At 43.1% G+C, this 12,061-nt stretch overlaps 1 protein-coding gene across 21 annotated transcripts in view; it reads right to left on the bottom strand.

Moving 5' to 3' along the window:
• LOC129721157 (probable phospholipid-transporting ATPase IA) overlaps positions 1 to 12,061 on the bottom strand; it is a 162,006-nt gene that overhangs the window by 88,737 nt on the left and 61,208 nt on the right. The window contains exon 1 of one of the 21 annotated variants that reach the window (XM_055673395.1): positions 6,697 to 7,369. The exons of 17 other annotated variants lie outside the window; for them this stretch is intronic. The gene's annotated coding sequence lies outside the window, so the exon portion shown is untranslated. Of the gene's footprint in view, positions 1 to 6,696; positions 7,370 to 12,061 lie in introns of those variants that run through there. 3 more of the 21 variants (XM_055673394.1, XM_055673397.1, XM_055673398.1) reach the window with 3 other exon arrangements.

Raw genomic sequence — 12,061 nt, 5'->3', positions numbered from 1 at the left:
ATTCGCTTGTCAGAGCGGACTCTGTAACCTTGCGGCTACGAAGCTCGACAGCCATGCGGCTACGAAGCTCGGTAGCCATCGTCTACTCTCCAGTTCGTAATCAGTTCTGGGCTGGAGAACGTCATATCGATGATCAACTCTACATTATTTCTGCTGAATATACCTTTGATCCAAACGTTGGCTAGATCTAGGTTGAGCTTTGCCAAACCTTCCAACAAGATCCTCTAGTTTGTAGACCAACGTGGCGGAGCATTACAACTCCAGTAGAACACTCCGTTCGTTTTGGCAACCGCGTACACAACCTCCTGAACCGGGAATCTGTTCGTCGTCCATATTGCCGCCATATTGGACTTATCCGTAACCCAATTACCGTTTCCGGGAGGCTCCCCGCAATTCTTCGCCTTATGGCCTGCACCTTCGCAACGCCTGCTTACTTACCTTACCAGACAATCCCAAGCCGGCCTTTGCTGCACGTAAGAGTCGTCTCCATGCCACTTGGTCCATGGCTGCAGTTCACCAGCTCTGCAGTCTGCGTAGGGTCCGCAGGTCGTCTTCCACCTGGTCGATACACTTTGCCCGCTGTGCACCTCTCCGTCTCGTCCCTGACGAATTGGTTTCAAGAACCATCTTTACCGAGCTGTCGTGCGACGTCCTTACAACATGCCCAGCCCACCGCAACCTGCCTATCTTAGCGGTGTGGACCAAGCAGCTCATGCACTTCGTGGTTCATTCGCCTTCTTCACTTCATTTCATTCATTCGTGGTTTATTCGCCGTTTTCCATCTGCAGTCCACCGAAGATGGTATGCAACACCATCCGCTCAAAGACCGCAAGGGCGAGTTGGTCATCAACAAGCATAGTCCATGTCTCATTCCCGTAGAGGACTACCGGTCTAATCAGCCCTGTAAATGGTTAACTTGGTGCGACGACGAATGCCACTCGATCGGAGCGTCCTCCGGAGACCAAAGTATGCACGATTTCCTGTCATAATGCGCCGTTGAATTTCTCTGCTGGTATCATTGTCGACAGTTACCAGTGAGCCAAGATACACGAACTCATCGACCACCTCGATTTCATCAACACCAACTTGAACTCGAGTTAGGAGGTTAGCACTGTCTTCTCGTGAACCCCTTCCTTTAATGTTTTTCGTCTTCGATGCATTGATGACCAGTCTAATCCGTTTGGCTTCGTCCTTTAGTCCGATGTACATATCCGCCATCTTCACAAAGGTCCGAGCCACCGAGCCAGGTTTCAAAGGGACTCGAGAGCGCCCCCGTTACTCGAACTACACGAATCACTTGATCCATTGTCGCTTTGAGCAACCGCGTTAGTTTGTCCGGAAATCCGTAGTCGTGCATAATTTGTCATAGCTGGTCTCGATCGATTGTGTCGTACGCCGATTTAAAATCGATAAACAGATGATGTTTTGGCACGTTGTATTCGCGGCATCTCTGCAAAACCTGCTGAATAGCGAATATCTGATCCGTTGTAGCGTGGGCACCAATGAATTCCGCCTCGCTGGAACTCGCTGGGAAGTTGGCCCACTCCAGTAGCTTTATTGTTTTTCAGCCGGCCAATCTCCTCCTCCACCTCCAGGAGATCGGAGGCTGGAATCCTGATGTCTTCTGCTCGTGCACTAAGATCAGTTGCAATGCTGTTCTCGCGCTCTACTGTATCGCCGTTTAGTACTCGTCGATGTGCTGCTTCCACCTTTGGATCATCTCACACTCGTCTGTAAGAAGGTTGCCGTCCAAGCTCCCCCATGTGTCGGCTTGCGGCACGAAGCCTTTACGGGAGCTATTCAGCTTCGCGTAAAACTTCCGAGTGTCGTTAGCTTGGTACAGCTCTTCCATCGTTACGCGATCTCGGTCCTCTTGCTGACACTTCTTCCTTCGGAGAACCGAGTTTTGGCTGCTCAGTGCCTGTCGGTATCGACTAACCGTTTGCATTTGCCTCAAAACCAGTCATTTCTATGATTTGGAGCCCGTGTATTTAGTAGCGCTACAGCAGTGCTACCTACGGCGGATCGGATGCTTCTCCAGCCATCTTTAAGAGTAGCTGCGCCAAGCTGCTCTTTCGTGGATAGTGCTGCCTTCAGCTGCTACGCGTATATCTATGCAGCCTCGGCGTCCCGCAGTTCTCCCTCGAAGCTACTGAAGCAAATGTCCGATGGCTACTGTATGACCAGGAAATTTTCCTTCCTCCAGTGCCAGATTCGCGTCTAATGACAGTAGTTGGAAAGCGACCACCTGGGTCCTCGTTGGGTTCTTTCGTAGGCGGATTAGGACAGTGGCCACTTTCATCCCGCACCTCTTTTTAAGGGCTTCGCACCCTCAGCGATTTCCCGGTTTTTTACTCGAGAGTTACCTCTGAGGTTAGTGCCCGAACATGCACATCTTTCACCAGGACCTTCCTTGTTTTTTCTGTGCTTCCAAAGCTTCCAAGTATCATCTCGCCAGTGCGAGATCGTCGAATGCTTCGCACATTCGTTCCCAGATCCTTCTTGACCTTCTTTGATTTTTTGATGACCGCTCCGTCATCTTGACGCGCTGCACCTTCCTGACGCTTTCTACCTACTACGATAATCCAAGGGTTTCCCGCAGCCTCCACAACGGCCGGTTTTCAGTTTCCTCCGTGGGTACTACCTAATGAAAATCATGCGCGTTGGTGATGGAGTATCTATCGATCTAGCAGCTGTAATAGAGTATTTTGCAGCAGAAGTTTTGGAATTGACGAGAATAGTCCCGCGTCATCTGCAGTCGGCAATCCACAATAACGAGGACTTCTATCCGGCTTCACTATTGCCTAGGAAGGTGTTCTGCCGAACATCCAAGCTGTTCTACTCCCGAAGAAAACGTGGATGAAGGCAAAATTCGATTGATTCAAACCTTTGTAAAAACTAAAACCAACCGTTCTTCTAAGAACGACCACATATTTCAATTGAAGCAGTTAAAATGAATTTTTCACATCTCAGTACTAAGGTAACAGTACTCGTAACCATTTGCGTAGCCAGAATTTCAAATAGGGAGGGACAAGCTCTTCAAAATTTTAGAAGTAAAAAAATGGTACACTAAGGTCGCTTGTTACGCGGGTTTTTTTTCGCGGCTTTTTTTACGTGGATTCCGGAATTTACGCGGTTTTGTTACGCAGATTTCGAAATTTGGGCGTTTTTTTACGCGGATTCCGGAATTTACGCGTTTTTTAAGCGGCACGTATCCCCCGCGTAAAAAGCGACTTTAGTGTGTTTTGAAAAATAGAAATAAATACTAGTCTTTAGTGATTGTTACATCAAGGCAACCAGTGAAAGGTTGTCCTTGACATTAGAGTGGAACATCATCGAGTTTGTCTTCGACGAAGAAAACAAAGTTATGTTCGGACGTTGTTGTTCAACCACTACCAGGACCTCTCCGAGAACGATGCAGGCCAGCTGAATGATGCGGCGAAGGTACGTTTACTTCTCTGGAAGCTGGACATTCATTCACAGCTGCACAGCCGCTATCTCAACTGCATCCTGTCAAAGCTTCCCAGGGACGTGAAGATTGAAGACACAGCCAAGATTCTCAATAAAATCTTCGGGCATCAAACGTCAAATGTTCCGGAAGCGGTTCATGTGTCTTTTCGTGATTGTTGTTGACCATCTGCCGATGAACACTCAGCAAGCAGAGAGCACTCAACCGCTGTTCAAATATTGTTGACCTCAGCCAGGTTTTCACCCGACGTAATGTGCTGAACGAGCGTTCAATCGTGCATGTTTCCATGGTAGAGCAAGTGCAATTTTAACTGCTTTCTCAGTCACAGGGAAGAAAGAACGGGCTTTAGCTAGCAGGTCTATAAGATCCAATTTCTTACGGTCTGCTCTCATACTGCTGCAATGTTAATACAAAACTTCCACCTCTCCAACAAAATTGTCAACTTCATAATAAATTACGAAATTTTCGGTTTTGCGCGTGAACTCTTCCAACGACATGCGTATTACGTTAGCGGGATGCAGCAAGGACAACGCTTAAGCAGGTACACTGTCTTCATCGAACCGGGTTTTCAGTGAGGTTACAAGAGAATCAAGGTAAGAAATTGTCACAGCTCGGTTCCAATACTCCAAGCTAGTTGATGCAGGCGGATTTGCCCGGTACTTTTGCCGCTGCAATATCCTTAGTGGATCAACTGAAAAACCTGTGCAATTCCACACAACATAGCGCAAGCATTTCAATCAATTATGTTTGATCTTACTGATACTTCACACAGATGTTTCTATGGCCTAAGATGTCGTTTTGTGCTATTAGAGTTATTGAAAACAAAATTCTCACCAATGTAAACATTTAGGGGGGGGGGGCAATGGCCCCCCTGCCCCTCTCTGGCTACGCCTATGCACGTAACTTTAATGTCAATGAAAAAATAAAAGCAATTCGTAAATTACTAATCTAGGGTATCGGCTCTATTATCGTCAGGTTTTACCTATTATCGTCAGGGGGTAAATGATGTCCAAGATCGTTAATTTCTTGAATGATGGTTCATCATAATGCAGAGTACCTCTCGGCAAAATATTAGTTGACTTCATTACCCCCCGGACGATAATAGGTTAAACCTGACGATAATAGAGCCGATACTCTATAAAATAAAAAAAACCTCCAGGTCGCAAATCACGACTTGACTCGAAAATGGATCAGCGAATCGGCGTGAAAATTTGTAGGTAAGGGATTCTGGGGCCAAGAAAGGTTATTATACTGGTTTGAGACCCCTCCCTCCTTTGAAAGGGAGGACTGCCATCCAGCAAACCACAGATTTCTGCATAACTCAAGAACTAATCAGAAAATGGAATGAAATTTGGCGTGTGCAGGATTTGGAAGCAAAAAATATTTCTATGGTTGTTGGAAACACTTCCCTCATCTGGAAGGGAGCAGTCCAAAAAAAAAAAAAAACAAATTCCTGCATGCCTCGAGAACTAAACAAGCAAATGAAAACAAGTTTGACACGTGGAGGTTTTTAGGATTAGGAATATTTATGTGGTACATCGAGACCCAAGCCTTCAAACGAAACACAAATTGCCAGGCTCGTGTAATTCTACGTTAACTTTGCGGTCGTGTCTCATATACAACCTCTTGCACTTCTTTACAAATTTAGCAGTGATTGATAGACTAGAAGCGAAATTACAACAATTAACAGCGCACTAAACATTGAAAACTCGTGCCCTAACTCGTTTTAGAATTTTTATTTCAAGGAGATGAGGATGATGAATCCTAAGGATGTCTTTGTTTTTTTTTTTTTGAATGTACAATAAGACGGAGAACCTCACTGAACAGGACAAATAATATTTCATCCCTCAGCACTTTTTCAAAAAAATATATTCAGTACACATTTATGTGATCCTTGATCAGTTTTTGACAACACGTGCACTTTTCAGCAGGTTTCAACCATTTTATAATATTTTATATCGTATATATAATATTTATATCTATTATGATATCAATCTAAACTATCGATGTGGAAAGATTTGGTAGTCGATTTAAACAATCAAACTGTACAATCAGCACAACTGTAATGTGATCAAACAGGTGTTTAAATAATAAATCAACAAGCTGTGCAAAGAGGTTAAATCTAACGACAAATGTTTTTCAATGCTATCCACAACCAAAACCGGTGAAGCGACCAAATTTGCCACTCGTAGCTTCCCCGAAGGTGAACCCCAGGCCATACCGTGTCGAGCACGCGCGTTATTTGTAGTGGTAGTAGACGGCGGCAGCGGCGTGCAAAAAAGAGTTAATCTAGCTCTATGTTATGTGGGTTTGCTGTTTGTTACTGTGCTTCGCGGGAGCAGAGTATAGCTGGAAGTAGTTTTCATGCCGTCCCGTGAGCAAGCTGTTGCGTGTAAAGGTAAAATCGACGGAAGCACCAATGGCAGAGCACAGGCTTTGTGACCTGGGAGATGCTTTACAGCCACGGATGCCAGATATACAGGCAAATCTGTATTATACACTGCTTATAACAACCGAAATTTAAAAACACATTATAAACTGTGAGCACTGTGAGTAGTGAAACAATAATAAACACTGCAATACCAGAGCCTGCAGTACTTGTGAAAAAGAAGCTAAAGGCTTTCAATCCAAGCGTTTCTATCAACACCACGCTAATGGGTCAAACAGAACATATGGCATCTCTGTTAACAGCGCAGTGTCGCACGGTGGACCTGCTCAAGTAAAGGCAAAAATTGATGTAAACATTTTTCACTCGTGAGGCAAATTGCGATGCAGCCAGCCAGATCACACTCATGTCCTCTTGATCGTATACCTGATTTATCGAACTTGTGTATAATCAATTGAAAACTCCTCCAGGTTTCTGAAAACTAGTAAAATCCAATAGGTTGCATCGAAGACGTCGATCTGCGACAAGCAACATATTCTTCCGTTTCCATCGACTCGAACCCACCGTACACCGGCACGCTTATTGATGTGGGAAATAATTCACGCTCTCCGCGACTGGGCAAAATGCAAGTGTTTGTAGCGATGACGTAGAACGCAATAATAGTAAAATCCCCCACGGAAGATCGTCTCACAACAGCGGTGAAAAGGCACCGAAGTCGGTTTTAAATAATAATCGATAGTGATGAAAAATTCAAGCTTCTCCGTTGAGTGGTTTCGGAAATCATTGATTTAACTGGTTTGGAAACCGGTCACCGAATTCCACTGAGCTGAGCTGCACGCACCAAGACTGCTGCTGCTGACGATTATTCACTTTCGAACGAATCACCGAATGAGTCATCCAACTGAAGCGTCACGTGTAGAATTACTTCATTCAATCATTCCTCCGATCAAAACATTGTAATCTATTTCACTACTTTCAACTCACAGCACATCGCAATGAACTTTCTCATCGAAACTTGACGCTCGAGTCAATGACATCACGTATTAAAGCAAAGCACAACAGACGAAAGATACTTTAGCACAGATCACATCGCTGCTTTATGCACTCTCGATATTGATGTTTTCCAGCAGCACTCACGAGGCGACTGTCACAGCGATGGAAAATTCTCACTGACACAGCACATCTAATAGCACTTCTTCCTCACAATAATGAAGGCCATCACCATAAGCCGCGCGTTGGACAGATGACTCAGAAAACGCAGACGAGTTGTTATTTGATTTGATTGAAACGCTTTGCTGAGGCTGTTTATCAACATCAAATGTTTTTTCTTCTTCTATCCGAGCGGTGAAATTGAACCTCTTTTGAGCAAGAATTGAATAATTTGGGTGACTATTCAAAGACGAGGCGACAACACCGGCTAGTGAGTAAGTGGAACTTACACCGAACCGCAAGCACGACTAGACGATGGGCACTGACTTGAGTTTCGAGTATGTGCCAGCGGCCAACACCGTACCGTGCCGTGCTGTGTGTTGTCCCGTTGGATTTGCCATGTTGCAAGTGAAGACGAGAGATTCATTTTACAATCTGCTCTGTTGGTGCTCGTGTCAACTACGGCGTTCGCTGTTGACGAGTGTGTGTGAGTGTGTGCGCGCGTTAAAGTACAAGTGTGCACGGTGTGCACCATCGCTACACTCAGCATGACAGTATGTATGAAATATTATACATTCGAGTTTTTGTTTTGAATCGATTTGCGGACTGTGTTTTGTATCGCGGCTTGAAAGCATGAGTAGAGCGGAATGTTGCATGGGTTTGTGTTTTCGTTGAATTACGGTAGGTGATAATGATGCGCGAAGTGATCAGATTGCCGATCGCCCACTCCCTCAATTGGCCAGCGCAATCTTTTGATTGACCTACTGGCAATTTTGAATGTGGCGATTGCTTCGAAATGTGATAGGATGGATATAGCAAAGGATTGCACCGGTTTTTAATCGGTTTTGCCATTTCAGCGTATATTGATTATGCGCAAACGTATGTATGAACGCAATTTCTACCGCTATACATATTTACTTACAAATTGTTCCAACACAAGTCATGTTTACAGTGTCCGGGTAGTCACGGATGTTGCACATTGTTGAGATTCTAGTAAAAAGATGAATGGAGCGGAGCACTTCTTTTTCCAAAAATAGCACTACTTTCACTATAGAAAGGCTGAATTGATCTATTCTCTCAAGCATCGCGAAATAAAACACCTTTTCGATGAGGAAACACTAGTTAGGGATTGATTGATTTTTGACAGAATATAGGAAAAACAACAGCTATTTTCTGTTACACGCCTACTACCACGAGGTTTAACTTAAATGTAACGGGAACTAGAAGTTACATTGATAAGTTGAGATGGGGATGGTCTTCTTCAGAAGCGGAAATTTTGACATTTTACATCATCTAGGACAATGGGGGAATGAAACTTTTTCTTTATAATTTTACTTTTCAAATTCTAATTCCGAAAGCATAATTAGGGATCCATCTGTCATCTGTCGGCAGACTATCTACAACAAGCTCTCCGATTCGTACCAAAGAAAATCAAAGATTCGGCTTGAAATAGCTTTAATAGCTAAAAGAAAAATATTTTTATTTCTCAACGAATTCAACTAAAATTCATGACTTTGCGTTAAACATAAGTAAAAATTATTGAGTTCCGTTCACTAGAAATAGAGTTACAATTACATAAAGTTGAACAACTTGGAAAAAGTGTCAAAATAAGCCCTGCACGACGGTATATACGGACGGAAGTCCAATCATTAAATAAATTTCAATCACACATGTTAGGGGGAAAATCGAAAAATCCATGCATGCCACGGAAATTTCCCTATCAGATTTTCTTGATATTAAGGGAGCATTTGATAATGCGTCTCACAACTCAATGCAAAGAATCATGGAAAAGCATGGCATAGACAGGAACACAATAAAGTGGATTCAAGCTATTCTAATAAGTCGCGAAAAAACTGCTAAACTCGGTGGCACGTCCCCAACAAGAAAAACTATAAAAGGATACCCTCAAGGCGGGATGCTATCATCCTTGTTGAGGTCAATAATCGTAATAATCGTTCTTCAAAGCTTGTCGGAGATAGGCTTCGAAGTGATTGATTTTACAGACGAGGTAGTGTTTTTATTTGGGGGAAGTATGAACGAAGTCGTGCTCTCGAAGCTCGAAAAAGAAAATACATAGTTTCTAAATTGCGACTGGAAGGCACCGATATAAAGCTTTCAACTGAAGCCAACTAATTGAGAATCATACTAGACCAGAAACTAAGCTGGAACACTCAAGTTGAACAAACAATCACCAGAGCTACAAACGCTTTATGGGTAAGCAGCAGAGCCATTGGAAAAGCTGGGGTCTTAAACCCAGCATAATACATTTGGATATATAAAACAATAATCATACCAAGAATAACCTGCGCCTCGTTAGTTTGGCGGCCCAAAACCACTGAAACATCCACTCAAGCTAAGCTAGACGAAATCCAGAGAATGGCCTGTGCATTGATTTGTGGAGCTATGAGAACCACTCGATCAAAAGCCTTAGATGCAATACTTCACCTTCATCCATTTCATCAGGTGGTTCAACTAGGAGCGGACAAAAGTGCTCTAAGACTAAATCGATAGTCTAATCTAAAAGAAGGAAATCTAACATGTCACCTGAAAATACTGAGAGATTTTCAAATAAATAATCTAATTAAATGAGGATTGGGTGGAAATGAAGTCAAACTTCTAAATTCCCTACAGAAATAGAGATAGAACGAGAAATTTGCAACCAAGGTGAACTCACAATTGGGGACAGCTCACTTTACTTCTACACAGACAGGGCCGGAATTCACAGGGCCAGGAATTAATAGATCCCATGGGACATTGGCCAACAGCATTCCAGGCGGAAGAAATTGCCGACACGCAAATATTTGCATTTTCTGTGATAGTCAGGCAACACTTAAAGTCCTGAATTCTTCTTTTTGCCAATATAAACTAATATGGGAATGCATCCTGTCGCTTCGACAGGCCATGAAAAACCAGGGTTACTCATACTGGGCTCCTGGTCACTGTGGAATCGAAGGAAATGAGAAGGCTGACTTACTAACCAGATAAGCGTCATCCACCAAATTTGTTGGCCCAGAACCTTTTTGTGGAGTCCCCGTGAGCACTCTGAAAGCGACCATCAAAGTAAACTGGGATGTCATAAGCGAGAAGAGCCTCGAGCTTCTCAGGCTAAATAAGAAAGACCTGAGGACATTCACAGGTCTAATTACAGGGCACCCTCCGAGCAAGTATCATCACAAGAAGTTAGGCAAACTTGATGATGATAAATGTCTCCTTTGTGGCATCGAAAGCGAAACATCTACTCTGCGAACGCAAATTGCGTATCTTTGGTAAGGGATATATGGAACCTCCCGATATTTGGACGGAAAGACCCGGTGAGGTAATAAACTTTATACAAAGTGCGCTGCCTAACTGGGATAAGTGTGCAATGTAGCGCGGACATCAACTCGCCAAATAGTGCTCGTACGCACTTAGATTGACTAGAAGCATACCACAACAGATCAAACAATAGTGGCAGTGGTTCAGTCTCATACAATCGAAAAATCAGGCAAATGAAACCAAATTCGACACGTGAAAGTTTTTGTGAACAAGAAATGTTTCTATGATTGATACAATGGAGGAGAAGGGGGGGGGGGCTTAGGCAACAAAAACAAATTAGTCGATACCCATAACACAGCTGTTTGAAATATAGCCAGAGCCTATTGTACTCTCGCTGCGACTGCAAAAGAGGCATAAAATAACCCATAGCGAACGACAAGGCGTGCGAAAATGTGAAGTGCAGAAATTCGTATTTCCGCGTTCGTCACTCCAATTGTTTCTGCTTTCTGTCTCCGGCTTATCCATAGCAATAAGTTTAAATCAATGTGTAAAGTTAATTATTGGAAACATTTGTAGCCGGTATGAATAGGTTCGATAGATGAGTCCAGAATCAATCGATTCATGTCACTTGGCTCTGCCACAACCAGTATTCTTTGGTTGAGCACCGGACACCCGAATGTACGAATCTTATTACTGATGAGAAAGTTCTGCATTCGTTTAGTAACGAAACAACCGTTACACTCAAGCATAATCTAGTGGCTAAAGCACGCGCTTGAAGCACGTTGCACGAGAAGGTTCTGACAAAATATAAAGGATGTTTGCATGTGAACATACGTGAAAATTGGGCTCGGACAACTTCCAGAAACGAAATTCAATCTCGCCCCAGCACGGGATGATGTCCTCGCCAAGTACAATTTGGATTTCAAGGATAGATTGGCACGGAAACTAATGATCTGGCAAGGAATTCACGAAGTTAGGCGCCTGAATTTGAAAATCTAGAATTGGTTAGAGTGTAATCTTCTGAGAAAAACGTGATTTTTTAAAATTTTATATCATTATCCTTCGATTTTTAAATTAAGAATGAAAATTCGCTCTAAATCGCTACAATGACAATTGGTATATGGGCGAACTGTCATTGTAGCGATTCGAGCAGATTTCGAGCAGTTTTACTTTTAAATGAAGATCTTTCAGTTGATATAAAAAGCTGATATAGCTAAACAACCCAATTCAACCAGGGAAAAGTGGTCAGGTTTTGAACAATTATATATCAGTCATTTCTTTTCAGAATATCGAGGTTTTGGTATCGACCGATCAGAAATTCTTTTACGGTTAAATTTATGTTGTTAAAACAACCTATAGATAGATGTACTATTGGAAAATTGGTGAATAACATCGATTGTCTGAATCACTACCTCTCTTCCCAAGCAGCCGACACTAACGGATACAATCGATCTGACTTTGTAAACGATTTGTTGTTGTTGTTGTTGTTTTACTTCCCTTGCCATCCCCAATTCTTTCAAACTCTTCCCTCTTTCCAAATAACTGACAAAACCTTCATATAAAAGTTACCATTCGAACATTTCACCCTATCATTTTCATTCCAAAACTGTGCCGGTATCATACGTTAAATATACGCGGACGGTTCTTTCTGAAGCATCAGAAAGCTGGTAGTGGCAAATAGTCGTATACAAAAGCGCACACCATTGAATTGAATTTTTCATCAGTACGTTGGCCGGCAAAGCAGACGGTTCTTTTTGAAGCAGCAGAAAGCTGGTGGTGGCGAATATTGGTCGCATTAAAGC

Source organism: Wyeomyia smithii, chromosome 2 (assembly GCF_029784165.1).
Source record: "Wyeomyia smithii strain HCP4-BCI-WySm-NY-G18 chromosome 2, ASM2978416v1, whole genome shotgun sequence".
In the NCBI taxonomy this organism is placed as follows: domain Eukaryota; kingdom Metazoa; phylum Arthropoda; class Insecta; order Diptera; family Culicidae; genus Wyeomyia; species Wyeomyia smithii.
The sequence above is the reverse complement of the archived record's forward strand: the minus strand, read 5'-3'. Positions and strand labels throughout refer to the sequence as shown.